The following is a 15,998-nucleotide window of genomic DNA, read 5'->3' on the forward strand; positions in this document are numbered from 1 at the left end:
CCCCTCTGAAGGGAACCCATCGTTTCGGTATCAAAGGCAAATTGGCTCCTCGTTACATTGGACCTTTTCGCATTCTCGCCAAACGAGGAGAAGTTGCCTACCAGTTGGAACTACCTCCGCACCTCTCCAGAGTCCACGATGTCTTCCACGTTTCTCAACTCAGGCGTTGCTTCTCGGATCCTATCCGTGGAGTGGACCACGAAACGCTTGATCTCCAAGATAATCTTACATATCGAGAGTACCCCATTCGTATCCTCGATCAGGCCGAGCGTATCACCCGACGTCAGAACATCAAGTTCCTCAAAGTACAATGGTCGCACCATTCTGAGGATGAAGCAACCTGGAAAAGGGAGGATCGTCTTCGACTTGAGTATCCCGCCTTCTTCCCGGAGGAACCCAAATCTCGGGACGAGATTCTTTTGAGTGGGGGTGAGTTGTCACACCCTAGCTAGTCATGCATTAGAGTGTGTGCATCATGTTTAAAATTCCATTTAACTTGAAATGGGGATCTGTGAAACCCTCAGAATCATTTTGAAAATGATCCAAATAAAAATTTCTCCAAAAGGGTCCAAGAAAATGCTCATGTTGCTCTCTGAAAATATTGGACAGAGATAAAAATCAAACCAATATTTTTAGTGGCTCATGGACATTTATTTTGGGCATTTGGAATTAAGGCATAAATATTTGCATTGGAAATATATTTCTATATATATGAAATATGGTCCAAATATTATGCCATTTCTAAAGGAGCTCTGGAATAATATATCTAGCCCCTGCAAAAATTGGCATAAGTTAAATAAATGATTTAATATATTATTTAAATCAAAACAAATGTCAGAAATTAGAAAACAGAAAAAAAATAAAAGGGAGAAGCTTACCTGGGCTCCTCCCTGTGCAGCCCATCCAGCTGGCCGGCCCAGCCAGCAGGCGGCCCAGCCCGCCTCCCTCCTCTGTCGTCTTCGTCCCGACAGAGGGAGGGGAGTGTGGCCGGCGCGCGCGCCCGCCACCGCGCCACGCCACCTCTCTCCCTGCCTGCCTGCCCTCCCCTCCTCGCCTCGATGCCCTGGACGACGCCACGCCTCCCCCCTGCTCTCTCTCACTCTCCCTCGGCTCTCCCCTCCTCTCCCTCGCTCTCTCTCTCACACGGCCGAACACCACCGTCGCCGCCGTTCGCCTTAGCAGCCGTCTCCGGCCACCCCTCGCTCCCCCGACTAGCTCAGAAGCTCCGCCACAACCCCCTCTTCCTCCCCACCGCTCCACGGGCCTCCGGAAGCCCTGCATCGCCGCCACGTCGCCGTTCCCCTCTTCGGGCTCCGACCATCATCGCCGTCGAATTCGCCGTCTCCAGCGCGTCTCCGAGCCCGCTTCGACGCCCACTGCAACCGCGGTGAGCCCCTGAGTCGTTTCCCCCTTCTCCCCTGGTCTCTTTCGACCTCTAGGCCTTAGCCCCACCTTGGCCGAGAGCTCCACGCCGCTGACCATGTCGCCGCCGTGGCCTGAGCTCGAACGGGTCGCGCCCGTGCATCTCACCGAGCTCGTGGTGACTCCAGGAGGCTGCGCAGTGCTTTACCTCACTCGCCCGTGCTCCACAACGCCGTTTTCGCCGAGGTCCGAACTCCGGCGCCGCCGCGAGCTCCATTCCGGTGAGCTCCGGCCACCCCAGCTCGAGCTGTTGCCACCCCTGGATGCGCACGAAGCCCAGCAACCCATAGCCGTAAACCACACCCGAAACCATCCCCTGTAACGCTTTCCCGGGGCGTTTCCGTCGTCGGATTCGGTCGCCGCCGGCCGAACTCCGGTGGCCGGTGATGTGGTACGTCATTAGCCACTGATGACCCCACTAATTAACCTCCAGTGAAACTGACAGCCGGGCCCCACATCCTAACTAACTGGCTAACTAAACTAGATTAAGTTTAATCTAATTACCCTGGACCCACACGTCAACATTGACTGTGCTGACGTGTCCGTTGACTGGGCCCACCTGCCAGCGACCTAAACGAGCCCTAAGTCACTGACTAATGGGACCCCCTGGTCAGGTTTGACCCGGGGCAGCCCTGTTGACTTGCTGATGCAAGCATGACGCAGTGCTGATGTCATAACTCATTTTCTGGATTTAATTTAATTCTGAAATTCCAGAAAATGCCTAAAACTTCTAAAAATCATAGAAAATTAACCGTAACTCCAAATTAAATAATTTATATATGAAAAATTATCAGAAAAATTCAAGGAATCCATCTGTACCATTTTCATGCATGTTAGAACAACTTATAGGTGCTGTTTAGCACAAATCAATTAAATGGCATTTGAATAATCACATATGGAGTTTGAATTTGAATCTTGTATTCAAACCAACTTCATTTAATCTGTTGCTAGTTGCATTAGCTCAAAACACATTCATTTTGCCATGTCATGATCATGCATCATATTGTGCATTGCATTGATTGTGTTTCCTTCTGTGTTGCCGGTATTTGTCCCCTCTCGATAGACGTGATACCGATGATGTGGTCGTTGACACTGATGAAGACTCAATGTTATCTTCAGAAGTGCCAGGCAAGCAAAACCCCCTTGTTCATTCCGATACAATCCCACTCTCTCGCTCCTGCTCTCTTTTACTGCATTAGGACAACACCGATTCAACTGTTACATGCTGCGGTAGTTGAACCCCTTTATCCTCTGCATGACCTGTCATTGCCACAGTAAATAGATGAAACCCACTAGCATGAGTAGGAATTGTTTGAGCCTTGTTGTGCCTACTCATTCATGCTTGTTTGTCATGCCTGCTACTGCTTAGAGTTGAGTCAGGTCTGGTTCATCGGGGATGAATCAGAGGCGTGTGAACATGTCCTACTGTGTGTGAGCTAAGTGTGTGAACACGATTTGGTAAAGGTAGCGGTGAGAGGCCATGTAGGAGTACATGGTGGGTTGTCTCATTGCAGCCGTCCTCAGGAACTGAGTTCTGTGTTTGTGATCCATGATTCAGCTACTACCATACATTGGGCCCTGAAATATGACCCCGCTCGACTTCTTATTCACCCTAGTCCTCTGTCCAGGAGTTGCAAGTAGTTTCTGGTGTTTGTAGCTTACTGGAGGCCGTGGACAGCGCTGACCGTAGGGGTGGGCTGTGATGCGGTAGGTACGTGGCACGGTGTACCGGATGCCCGTTTGGTATCTCGGGAACCCTGTTCACATCGTTTGGGGCTGTGAGCGAAACTCCGACCGGATCTCCTCATGGATGGAACCCGAATAGGCGATAAACCTGGACTAGAGACTTGAGTGTTTAGGTAGGTCGTGGTCTACACCCACGTCGGCTTTCGCTTGAAGTCTGCCGAGCACATGTCGTGTGCAGACGCTAAGTGGTGGAAACATGTATGAAGAAGTATACCCCTGCAGGGTTAACATCATCTATTCGAATAGCCGTGTCCGCGGTAAAGGACTTCTGGGTTGCTTATATCAGTTCATAGACAAGTGAAAGTGGATACTTTAAAATGCGCAAGATAAGCGTGAGTGCTATGGATGGCGTTCTCGTAGGGAGATGGGAGCGGATCCATAGTGGTGTATTGATATGGTGAATATGTGGACTCGTGTGCGCCACCTCAAAAAGAGTTACTTGCAGTCGTAGTTCAGGATAGCCACCGAGTCAAAGCTGGCTTGCTGCAGTTAAACCCCACCATCCCTTTGTTGATAATGATGCATATGTAGTTAGCTCTGATGTAAGTCTTGCTGGGTACATTTGTACTCACGTTTGCCTATTTTATGTTTTTGCAGAGAGACTTCAGTCTCACTAGTAGTTCCACGTGAACTTCGACGTTTAGCTTGATACCTCAGCTACGATCTTGTGCCCTCGGCAGGATCTGGTAGATAGACAGGCTTCTCAGCCTTTTTCATTTATAGATGTCTGTACTCAGACATGATAGCTTCCGCTTGTGCTTTGATTTGTATGCTCTGATTGTTGGGTCATGAGACCCCTGTTTGTAATATCTCGCTCCTCGGAGCCTAATGAATAAATACTTGTGTCGTAGAGTCATGTTGTGATGCTTCGTTGTATTTACACATATCGAGCATATTGTGTGTATGATTGAAATGCTTGGTATGTGTGGGATCTGACTATCTAGTTGTTTATCTTTAGTAGCCTCTCTTACCGGGAAATGTCTCCTAGTGTTACCGCTGAGCCATGGTAGCTTGCTACTGCTCTGGAACACCTAGGCTGGCCGGCATGTGTCCTTCTTCGTTCCTGTGTCTGTCCCTTCGGGGAAATGTCACGCTTTGAGTACCGGAGTCCTGTTAGCCCGCTACAGCCCGGTTTACCGGAGTCCTGCTAGCCCAGTGCTACAGCCCGGACCCACTTGCTGATGACCGACACGTTCGAAGCTGGGTCATGGATGCCTGTCCCTGTAAGTCTGTGCCACTTTGGGTTTACGACTAGTCATGTCAGCCCGGGCTCTTTATCATATGGATGCTAGCGACGCTATCATATACGTGAGCCAAAAGGCGCAAACGGTCCCGGGCAAAAGTAAGGCGACACCCGTGAGGATACCGTGCGTGAGGCCGCAAAGTGATATGAGGTGTTACCGGCTAGATCGATGTGACATCGAGTCGGGGTCCTGACATTCGGCTCGCTCGACGAGCTGAAGTTCAGCCACCGTAGGAGGGGAACCCTATCCCCTCCCGTCCTGGAAGATCCAAGGGCACCGGAGGAATTAACTGCAGCCCGGCGAAGAGCACCATAACACCTTGACCCAGCACCAAGGAAGACACCGCCACCGTTGGACGCACGCTGCCGCCGCCGACACACTCCACCTACACCACAGCGAAGCCCACAACCCATCTTTGTTCCCAAAACAACGCCTTCAAGAAGGTTACGACACCAAGGGCGTCGCCGCTGCCCAACAAGATTGAGGATTTCTCCCGGGAGACAAAGGGGAGGGGGATGGGGAGCAAGACCTGAAACGGCGCCTCCGGGAAGGTGCGCGGCGCCCGCGGGCGTCGCCGCCATCACCGCCGGCAAGGCTGGCTGGGGTTTCCCCCGGTCCTGCATCCGGACACCCACTCCCACCCGAGCAGACCGAGGCCCCTCGACGGGGCAGGCCGGATCTGGGGAGGGGAGGAGCTTGCTGGAGAGGGAGGGCAGTGGGGACGACCAGATCTGACGCAGCCGGAGCACACGCAGCCGCCGCGCGCTGGCCCGCATTCTTTGGGGATCTTGCCGTCCACATGGTCGAGAACCGCCGACCTGCGCCCGCGCCACCGGATGCCGAAGCCGGCGACGCCTCACCAGCCGGGGCCGCTGCCCCAGATCCAGAAGCCCCCCACGGACAAGGCGAGGCGGCGAAGGCCCCGCCGCCACCTTCATCGACTGCGCGCCAAGCTTGCTCGGCGTCAGCAGTCTCCGGCGGCGGCGAGGGGAGGGCGAGCAGGGGAAGGAGGCGACGGGGGTAGGGTTTCACCCCTCGGGTCGCCCGAGCGGGGCGACACGAGGGAGGGGGGAAGGTAGGATCTTGCGTCTGTCTGGAAAATTGACCTCGGGCTTGGGTCGGCTGTAAGTTTAAGCCATTATCAGTATGATCAAGGCCTAGGTTCAGTGGGAAGACGGAAACAGTGACCCAAACCAGTACAATCAAGGCCGCACTGACCTCAATGCAATGACGAGTAAGGAGCCAAGTTTTAAATAGCTGGCTATAGCCCAACTATAGCCTTTTGGGGGACCTCCAGCTACGATTAAGCCATTTGTAGGCTAAATGAGAAAAAAACCCGCTAATAGCCGGCTATAGCCCTATTTAGCATCTAATTAGCCCCTAATTTAGCCGCTAAACCTCCTATTTTCTAAAAGAAATCTTCTATTCTTCTTTTTATCTCTTGTTTTCTGAATTTCTGTTCAATTTGATTCAATAAAACTTACGAGTTGAATAGTTGAATACTTGTTTGCGTTGAGCCGTTGAATAGTTGAATGAGTTGTACCTTGAATCATGTTTGAGTCTTTTACCAATGCTGATACCCACAGAGCTACATGGCATGTGTGGTCGGAGAAACAAGTGTGATCCATACCACTAACTCTGACAGGAGATCAAAGAGTAGAAATATAAGAAATAAAAAGTAAATAAATCAAACCAATGCAGCGTGCACATACGATACATGGCCTCACTGCCTCGCATGCATTTCTGGGTGAAAAGTTGTAGTGAATGCTAGAGTTAAACATAGCAATAGGTAGGGTAGGCACCACCCGAACTTAGGTATATATGAACCCGCTTTTTAAAATACATTTTAAACATGTTTTAAAATGTCAAAAAGTACAAAACAAAATTTCACGCGTACCCCTTCGCAAAATATGTGCAGCTTATAAAATTTGACGAAAAATGCCTTTTTATTTTGCCTTTGTATAGATGATGAATTTTATTGCTTCTAAATAGTGTTTCACAACATGCTTTTTGTTTTTTTCTTTGCACATGCAAAAGAAGTTGTTTAATTCTTCTATGAAACTTTCTAGTCACACGTAGAACATGGAGGGAGATGAATGTGTGCTACTTTTTTTCAGAAATTTTCGTCATTTAGAAATGTGTTTCTCAAAGTGGGTTGATATGTACTTTTTCTCATATATAATGCTTTTTCTGAAGTAGTTCATATGTAATTTTTCAGAATATTATCCCGTTTAACACATCTGAGCCCCGTGCCGCTCCCGCGAGCGGCCCGGGCACAACCCTAGGCGCCGCCGCCACCAGTCCCCACCTCGCTCGCCGCCGCCGGAGGACGCCACCGGGCAAAGCCCATGCGTGTGGCGGCAGCAGCGGGGCTCTCCTCCCCGTCCTCCTCGGGCATTTCAGGCGGCGCGGGCCGGCTCGGCCTTGTGGAGGTGCAGCGGCGTGGCTGTCCGGCGCGGCTTCATCAGGCTGGAGACGGCGGCTAGGGGTGTTGCGGGCGTGCTGCGGAGGCGTGAAGGGGCGGCGGTGGTGCCCTCTGGCACCGGGCGGCGCGGATCTGACGAGGGCGCGCGGCTCCGATCTGTTGTAGGTGCGCGTGAGCGGCGGGAGTGCAGGGGGCACGGGTGGAGCTTGAGCTCGCATGGTGATCTCCGCTGTTGCGCGGCTGCTCTAGCTCCCGGTATGCAGGGGCTCGGGCGAGCAAGTTCGAGGGGGCGGCCTGCGTGCGCACGGATCTGGCGCATGGCGGGGGTGAGCTGCAACCGCAGCTCGGCTGTGGCTGTGTAGGCGTGAGGCGGCACGTGGTGGCGGCCAGGCGTGGCCGCGCAGGTTGGCGGAGGCCGCGGATCTTGCGGCCCAGCGCGTTTGAGAGGTGCAGCGGTTGCTGCACGACGAGGTGGAGCCGTTGGACGTCGACCGGGGGATTGTGTGATGTGCAGTGCTTCGGATCTGCTCGGATTCGGAGGTGTGGAGGAGCTCCGGGCGAAAGTCCAACACCGACTTTGGGTCGGTGCCGGCAACAGCGGCGCCATGGCCATGGTGCCGTTCCCCTTCTTGAAGGTGTTGCCATGGAGCTCCTTTACACGACTCTCCAGGAGAAATCTCTAGCTTCGGATGCTCGAAGTGGGCGATGATGGCGGCCACGTCGTTTCCTTCTTTGAGGCATCGCCTTAGAGAGTCAGCATATTACGGTTTGCATGGATCTCTTCATCGGCGGGGACAACGGACGTCGGGGCGGCGGCTCCGTGTGGTTTCTGATTGTGCGCTGAGATGGCGATCTCGGGAACAATGCGAGTGGCAGCTCTATGAGGTGGGGCTCTATCTCGACATTGGTTGGGTGGCATTCTTGTACCGCTTGGGCGGTGGGGGTGTCGGCTCGGTCGATGCACCCCAGAGGGGGCGGTCTAGCTTTATGTCGGGGCGGCGGCCCCGAATATGGTGCGACGTTCGTGGTCTGCGAGCGGTTGCCCTGAGCAGCATGGGCTGCGGGCAGCTGGGTTGTGCGGTGTTTTTGCTCGAGAGGAGCGGTGGTATGTCTGGGCGGCGGCCCCGGAAGGCGGTGCCGGTGGAGTGCGCTGGACGCGACGGAGCGGTGGATGTCGGGGCGGTGGCCTCGAGAGGATCACTATGGGGGCCAGATTTCTGTGGCAAAGATGATGGTGGGAGCGATGTCGGCGACGTGGCAATGGTTGCTGTAGTCAACTCTTCTCCTGCGTGTCCGCAGTGTTGCCTCGGTTTTGTTTGTTGCTGTGTTGTCGAAGCTGCAACGACGGGGCCCTGTGGTATACGATGACTGGCTGCAAGTGGCCCGTTCGGCGATTTTCCGTGGCGCCAGCTTTCGCCGGGTTTTGTCCTTCTGAATTCTCCGTCTGAGTCGGAGTTGCGTTGTCTGGCTGCAGGTTGACATGTTGTCGATGAGGGTGGGCTTTGCTCTCTGTGTCAGTCTTTGAGAGTGGGCTTGGCCCTTGTTGTTCCGGTTTTTGTCCGGTTTTCCGTAATTAACTGGGCAATTCTCTTCTGCTTAATTAATAGATGAGGCAATCTTTGCCTCCGTTTCAAAAAAAAAGAATATTATCCCATTTAGAAATGTGTTTTCTTAAGTTTGTTCATGTATGTATTTTCCGCAATAAGTGCCCCAATTGTGGTGCAAATTACATATTCATGGGATAGTGATTGCGTAATAACACGAGAAGCTTTCTTATGCTAATTCCAAGTAGATGCACAATGGACACTTGTCATGAATCATTTCTCTGTTATCTTCATAACTTATTTTCGCCAAAATCACTCTGCAACGTGAAGACAACGCGCGTGCATGCATACTAGTACTAGTGGCGTGCCACTTTGTTCGCAATTTTAGAAAACCAATTTGAATGTGCGACACCAAGTCGTACTAGACCTTCTCTCGGTCAGAAAAGAAACGTGCTTGGCGGTAAGCGAGCATGTCGTACTCTGTGTCATTGCTAGGTACTAGCTATTACGCATCTGCGGTTAGGTCACCGGTCGCCTATCGTTCCAATATTAGAAAGGTGGCCGTTCTGAACGAATGCATGCATGTTCACTTGACCTTCCAAATGAGTCCCTTTAGAATAGTATACTAAAGGCATGTACAATGGTGCTATCTTAGGAGTGCCACGTAGGATAAATGATGAGGTGGAGGAGAAGGAACTCATAAGAGAAGGCTTGTCTTCTCTTATTTAAAATAAGACAAGAGATGATCTCTTAGCACAATATGTCTCACCACATTTTTAGGAATTGCTAGTTATTGAAGATAAGGTTAAGAGATGATCCATTGTAGACATTTTTCTTTGTCATCTTTAAATTACATGCAAAACTTAAAATAAGACTATCTTATCAACCATTGTACAATGCCCTAAAATGTCATTCTCAGAAATCTCACGAAATAGTGCCAATTCGCCGTGCTCGCAGCAGTTTTGCCCTTAAAACATCCACTTCAGCAAATGTGCTTTAGCATTTGGCTAGCTTCAGCAACTTTCCACCCTGTCTCTATCTAGAACAAGTTATACACGCATTCCAAATTTCCGCGCGCGTAGTGTGCCAACAGGCTAAGAAGAGCTAATCCCTTTGCGGTCGAGCGGAAGCTCCCACGTGGTGATCCCCACCAACAGCCCCGTCTTTGGCGGCGGCGGCGCCATCGCACGGGACCCAAACCTCAAACTGGATCATCCATGTGAGAGCTAAAAGATGCAAATGCAAAGTCAAAAGAAACAATTTTGGGTCGAGTTTAGAGCAGATCCTTTTAAGCCGCAATCCCGTAAAATAACCGCGCAAAACGCGTCCAATTTAGGTCACGTACCTTAAAATGAGTCTCCTATCTCTTATATTTAATGATTTGGGGCCAAATTTATGATTTCCCTTAACCCAAACATGGTTGGTGAGAAGAAAATTTCAGCTCCAACCGTCACCGGCCCGCCCACTACCGTGTGTCCGTGCGTGCTGCCACCCCATGTGTCACAGGCCCGCCATCATGTGCTGCCGACCTAGCATCCCGAGTTTTGTCACCTCCGTATTCGCACGCCGCCGTGCGTCGCCGACCTAGCGTCCCAAGCAAGGAGTTGTGGGCAGGGGCCGGAGCAGCAGGGCGACTGCTTGGGCCAGCGGTGCGGGCAGCAAGCAGGGGGGATGGAGTAGGGCAACAGGATGGGTTACCTTAAAATAGTTTTAAGGGGTACCTTAAACGGATTTTAAGTTACGGCGTTTTAAGGGGTCTGCTACCTGAGCTACCGGTGAGGAGGCGGGATAGCGGCAGCGGCGACGGTAGGGTTTAGGAGGGTTGATCGTCGAGGAGAGAAATAGTTAACCACGCATGCTGGCCGGGATTTTGTGGGCTATAGTTTACGGGACTTAAGTCCGAGGGACAAATATATACTGTGCTAGCCTAGCTTTTTATCGTTTTATTAAACTTGGGCAAGCCTAGCTCAGCTCCGGACGAAAAGAAAAAGCAAGCTCTAAATAGGGAGAGCACCTAATTCAGGTGTACTCCTTCGGTAGCCCCCGCAAGTGTCATTTAGCGTGGGCTGGGAGCACGCCACTTGGCGCGCTCTCAGCCGTCACCACGTGTCGCGCTCTAGGCGCTTCCTCCGTGTATATTTTTTATTTTTTTGTACGTGTCTTCGGCTTGTAGATGATTTTTTTGTTCTTGTTCGGCTTTTCTGTTTCCCCCTATTCTTCTTAGGTTTTGGATGAAAACATTCAGAAAAATTGCTCCAAAACAATATGTTTTTTTTATTTCCTTCTGCGAGAGGCACATATTTAGTTCTCGTGGAGGCACGGATTTGTTTCCGCTAGAGACATAGTCGTTCCTCTCGATAAAGGAAAAACGTGTTTTTTCCTTCCGCGAGAGTCACTGATTTACTTCTCGTGGAGGCGTGGATTTGCTTCTTCGAGAAGCACGGTCATGCCTCTCGGAAAGGGAAAAAACACGTTTTTTTCCTTTCGCGAGAGGCACGGATTTGCTTTTGCGAGAGGCAGGGTCATGCCTCACGGAAAGGAAAAAAACGTGTTTTAGCTTTTTCCCTTCCGCGAGAGGCACATGTTTACTTCTCGTGGAGGCACGAACTTGCTTCCGCGAGAGGGACGGCGAGAGGCACAGATTTTTGTCTTCCGCGAGAGGCACAGATTTGCTTCACGTTGAGGAACAGATTTGCTTCGCGAGAGGCAAGGTCATGCCTCTCGGAAAGGGGAAAAAACGGGTGCCCCTTCGAAGGGGAAAAACGTACTCCCGGTTCGTTTTTTTTTTGTTCGTTTTTTTTGGTGAATAAAAGTTCATTGAAAACTAACAACATGAGATCTAGTTTTGAAAATATCAACGCGAGGAATCCAACAGTGAAAATAGTTCAAGATTTGGACGCACAATGTAAGAGGTAAAATATTTTGAATAAACGAATCTATGAAAAAAGGAAAACTCTCAGGAAGTAACAAGTGGCGCACATGCCGCACTCCACATGTTACAATCTGACAAGGTGGGAATGATCTTTGCAAGATGTACTCCTCAATTGGTGATTTCGCTGGCGGGAACGATGAGGACTAGTGAGTACGGCATGGGCAAACTCCAAACTATTGAGTACGCCTCATGCTTTGAGCCCATGGGCCCATGTACGCAGCAAGTCCAAAGTTTAGGTCGGCCGTATGCTTTGGAATTAAACCCAGGTTTTATTTTGTTTGAGAAATATGAGTAATAGGTTTTTTTGTGAAAAGATGTGAGTAATAGGTTGAAAAATCTAGAGTGGTTGATTGCTGAAAGTAAGTAATTTCTCTTTTGAAAGTTTTGAAACACAATTTCCACCTTTTCACAAGCTTCCACCTAAGTTTGTTTCTTATCACGTAGCAATGAGACAGGAATGCGTAGTTGAACTAGCACATATTCCCGTGGTTGCAACCGGAGATATTTTTTTGGGAGAAGCATAAGGAAAGATAATTGATGTGTCCATCAAAACAGTCTCCCAGCGGTGGGGCGACAAAGGGAGGAGTTGCGGTGTTCTCGCGAGTCATGTTGGCCCGCAACATCTTGATACTGGTGGGCTTGGTCAGAGTGGCGGCGACCACCCAACTCGTGCCCTTTTTTCCTTTGGGTCCGCTTCCGTGTCGAGGTTGTGGTTGCCTCCTCATTTGGTGGCTGCACGGCGACCTTCGTGGCATAGTTGCTTCGACCATTCTCTCTCCTATGAAGACATAACCAGACGGATTACTAATTGCAGTGAATCCCATTTCATTGGCATAATTAGCGCATAACCAGGTAGTTCTTGCTCTACCAAGGTTTATTCTCTTTAATTATTTTAGCGTTCACTTGCCCATATTTTTTAACCAAAGTCAAACCAACATACTCTCTTTTATTGGCATGTGCCCACACTTTTTTTAGTTATAGCCAACCAACATATTCTCTTTTATAGTCAAATAGCACGTGAGACGCACAATAGTTCGTCATGTTTGTAAGGCACGAATAAAAAACCAAAACACCGATGAGTTGAAGGATCAAACTCACGACCTCAAAAACACGACCATGTGTTGCTAGTCACTCGAACAAATATCTCCTACTAACCAATGGCCAACGCGAATGTTTAAGAACATATTGCAGCGTCATATTCAATTTTTTTTTACTTTTATGATCTGTTTTGAACTTTTAAAAAAAAGTAATATCTATGAATTGCCAAATATTCTATGAAATATGAACAATTTTTCAAAACCAGATTTGTTTCTAAATATGAGGATTTTCAAAATAATTTCTAATTCTTGGAAAAATACGAACAAAACTTGCAACAGGAAGATTTCTTAAAATTCACAAAAACAAATTGAAAACATGAACTTTTTATAAGAAACAAATATATTTTTTAATATGTGAACAATTTTTCAAAACCAAAACATGTTTGAACATTCAAAACAATTTTCAAAAAATTGTGTTTTAAACATGAGCATTATTTTGAATTTGTAAAGATTTCAAAAAACAGGAATATTTTTCGAATGTGTATTAAGAAACGGTATAATGCGGTGACCTACGAGCCCTCACAGCACTGGTCGTCCGATTGCTGCATGTCCCGATCTATCTGTTGGGCTGCTGCTCGGCATTCCCTATTTGACGCTGCAGGCGCCCGTTACAGGTCATTTTGCTAACGGGTACAGAGCGCAATCCCTCCCGCGACTGGGCCGGCCCATCTAATTTTTCTTCTCTGTTTTGATAAATCGCAAAAAACTTCAAGCATTAGTTGGGATTCGAACCAGCGACTTACTGGTTCTAACAAAGCAGCGGTAACGACAAAACCAAATTCTCTGGACGTGACCGATTACCTTCTTTTCTTTAATTATTTACTGTATTTTCAAACGGTTTTGTTTCGTTTTTCTTGTTCCTTTTCTTTTTATTCCTATTTTTCTTACTCTTTGGATAAGTGCGCGAACATAGTCAATTTCGCTATTTTAAACAAAATTGATGAACTAGTTTTCAAATACGTGAACATTTTTAGAAAAATCGATGAACTCTTTTCCAAATTTGTGAACTCCTTTTTTCAGTGTCGATGAACTTTTCTCAATTGATGAACTTTTTTTCAAAATCCGGGTAACATTTTAGAATTTATAATAAATAAATTTGATGAACTTTTTTATGAAAACTGATGAACATTTTTCAACTCCATCAACTTTTGTTCAAAATTGGGTGAACTTTCTTTATATCCATGAACTTTTTTTCAAAATCTGGTTAACTTTTTCCAAGACCGGGTGAACTTTTTCCAAATCCGTGATTTTTTTAAAAAAATTGGTGAACTTTTTCCATATTCATGAACTTTTTTCAAAATTGATGAACTTTTTTCGATTTTTCTAAAAAATTAACAAACGATGAACTTTTAAAAATTCTGAAATTGTTTTCCCGAATAATTCTTCTTTTTACAAAGAATTTATAATAGGAGTAATACAAGGGTCAATTAGCGTGTTTTCGGATATCACCCAGCGAAGTGATCGTGGTGCAGTGGTAAGGCGCTAGGTAAGTTGAAGATACCATGTCAATTCGTATCCCACTACCCGCAGACAAAATTGTCTCGCTTATTTTTTCTGGCTGGACGGAGTGATGCTGGGCCGGCCCACTACAGGTCGCCTTCGAGCACCAAGTAGGCTACGCGGTGCTGAGGGCGCCGAACAGGACCTCCCCCGCTGCTCCACAGAGATAACGAAATCACTAATTAAGGAGTACTCGTTCCAAAGAACACTTCACTTTCCCATGTCGCGACAAGTGGCGCACATGCAGCGCGCCACTTGTTGCAATCTAGGAGTTTTCCCTTTTTTCGTAGATCCGTTTATTCAAAACGTTTTATCTCTTAAACCGTGCGTCCAAATCTCGAACCATTTTCACCATTAAATTTCTCGCGTCGAGATCTTCAAAATTAGATCCCATGTTGATAGATTTTGACGAATTTTTTTCACGAAAAAAACCGGACAAAAAAAACTGGGCGAAAAAACCGAACCGGGAGCAGGGTTTTTTTTCCTTTCCGAAAGAGGCACGCCCGTGCCTCTCGCAAAATCACAACCGTGCCTCTTGTAGAAGAAAAACTGTGACTCTCGTGAAAGAAAAAAACAGAAAACGCGTTTTTTTTCAGTTTCCGAGAGGCACGGCCGTGACTCTCGCGAAAGCACAACCGTGCCTCCCGTGAAAGCAAAACCGTGACTCGCGAAAGAAAAAAACAGAAAACGCGTATTTTTTTTCCTTTCCGAGAGGCACGGCCGTGATTTTTGCGTAAGCACAACCGTGCCTCTCGCGGAAGCAAAACCATGACTCTCATGAAAGAAAAAAAAACAGAAAACGCGTTTTGTTTTTCCCTTTCCGAGAGGCACGGCCGTGACTCTCGCGAAAGCACAACCGTGCCTCTCGCGGAAGCAAAACCGTAACTCTCGCGAAAGAAAATAAAACAGAAAACACATTTTTTTTCGTTTCCGAAAGGCACGATCGTGACTCTCGATAAAGCACAATCATGCCTCTCGCGGAAGAAAAACCGTGACTTTCGCGAAAGAAAAAAAAAAGAAAACGCGTTTTTTCGCGCAATTTTTTGATCGAAAAGCTAAGAAAGATCGGGGGAAAACCAAAACTTCAAAAAAACCCGGAAAAAGACCATTTAAAAAGCAGAAAACGCGTGTGAAAAAATAAAAAAATAAAATTCGAAGGGAGCGTTCAGAGCGCGACACGTGGCAAATGGCTGAGAGCGCTCCAAGTGACGCTGATCGTTGCGAGGCTCCCAAAGGAGCGCTCGTTAACTAGTTGCTCCCCAGAGATAATATCTAGACCCGTTGTTGTTGATCGGGCCGGGATTTGCTTATTGGGCCGGCGGACTGGCTTTAGCTAATGAAAATGTAAACCGTGCATGTAGCCCAAAAAGTAGGTGTATTCTCGCAGCCTGTGCATGCGCCTTCGACCTCTCCACACCCACAATAATTATTTTCTCGAAAAAAAACCACAATAATTGTCACGTAAGTCGTTCGATCGACTCAACAAGGAAAGGCATCTGATCAATCCCCTATCACCTGACTCATGCTTTACTCTCTGGTTTCTACACTTGTTTGAAAAAGGGTGTCAATTATCTTGCCGTCAAGTCTGAAGATAATTGCTCTTATGTATCGCTGGAAACGCTTCCATTTTTTTGTCAGGTCACTGCAAACGCTTTTCTATTCACACACTGTTGGAAAATATTTACCTACACATTTGGTGAAAACAGTTTATTTATTTATTTTATTGTCTTGCGTGTGCTGCACATGTATGTCCGCCTTTTCACACTTCAGCCCCAACAAAGGCACGACAAGAAGTCTGTATATGTACATATTATCTACAAAGCAATAATAGATTTAGTAGTTCAAATTGTGTGCTTCTTTGGTGGTGTCGCTGGCATAATCAATTTATCCTTTTTTGTGTCTCTCAACTGCTAAGGTTGGGATGTCTATCTCATATATGTACCTGCGAGCCTCGGGCAGTGGTGGTTTGTTTTCGGAGGGTGCAGCGGTGACTGATCTTCCGCGCTTTGTCGAACTGCCGATGTTGGCATTTGTTTCTTTTTCTTTTTTTTCTTTTGGGCTTGATGTGTTGCTCGCCCCAGCAATGCG

The sequence above is a fragment of the Triticum dicoccoides genome, chromosome 5A, assembly GCF_002162155.2.
Source record: "Triticum dicoccoides isolate Atlit2015 ecotype Zavitan chromosome 5A, WEW_v2.0, whole genome shotgun sequence".
Classification (NCBI taxonomy): Eukaryota; Viridiplantae; Streptophyta; class Magnoliopsida; order Poales; family Poaceae; genus Triticum; species Triticum dicoccoides.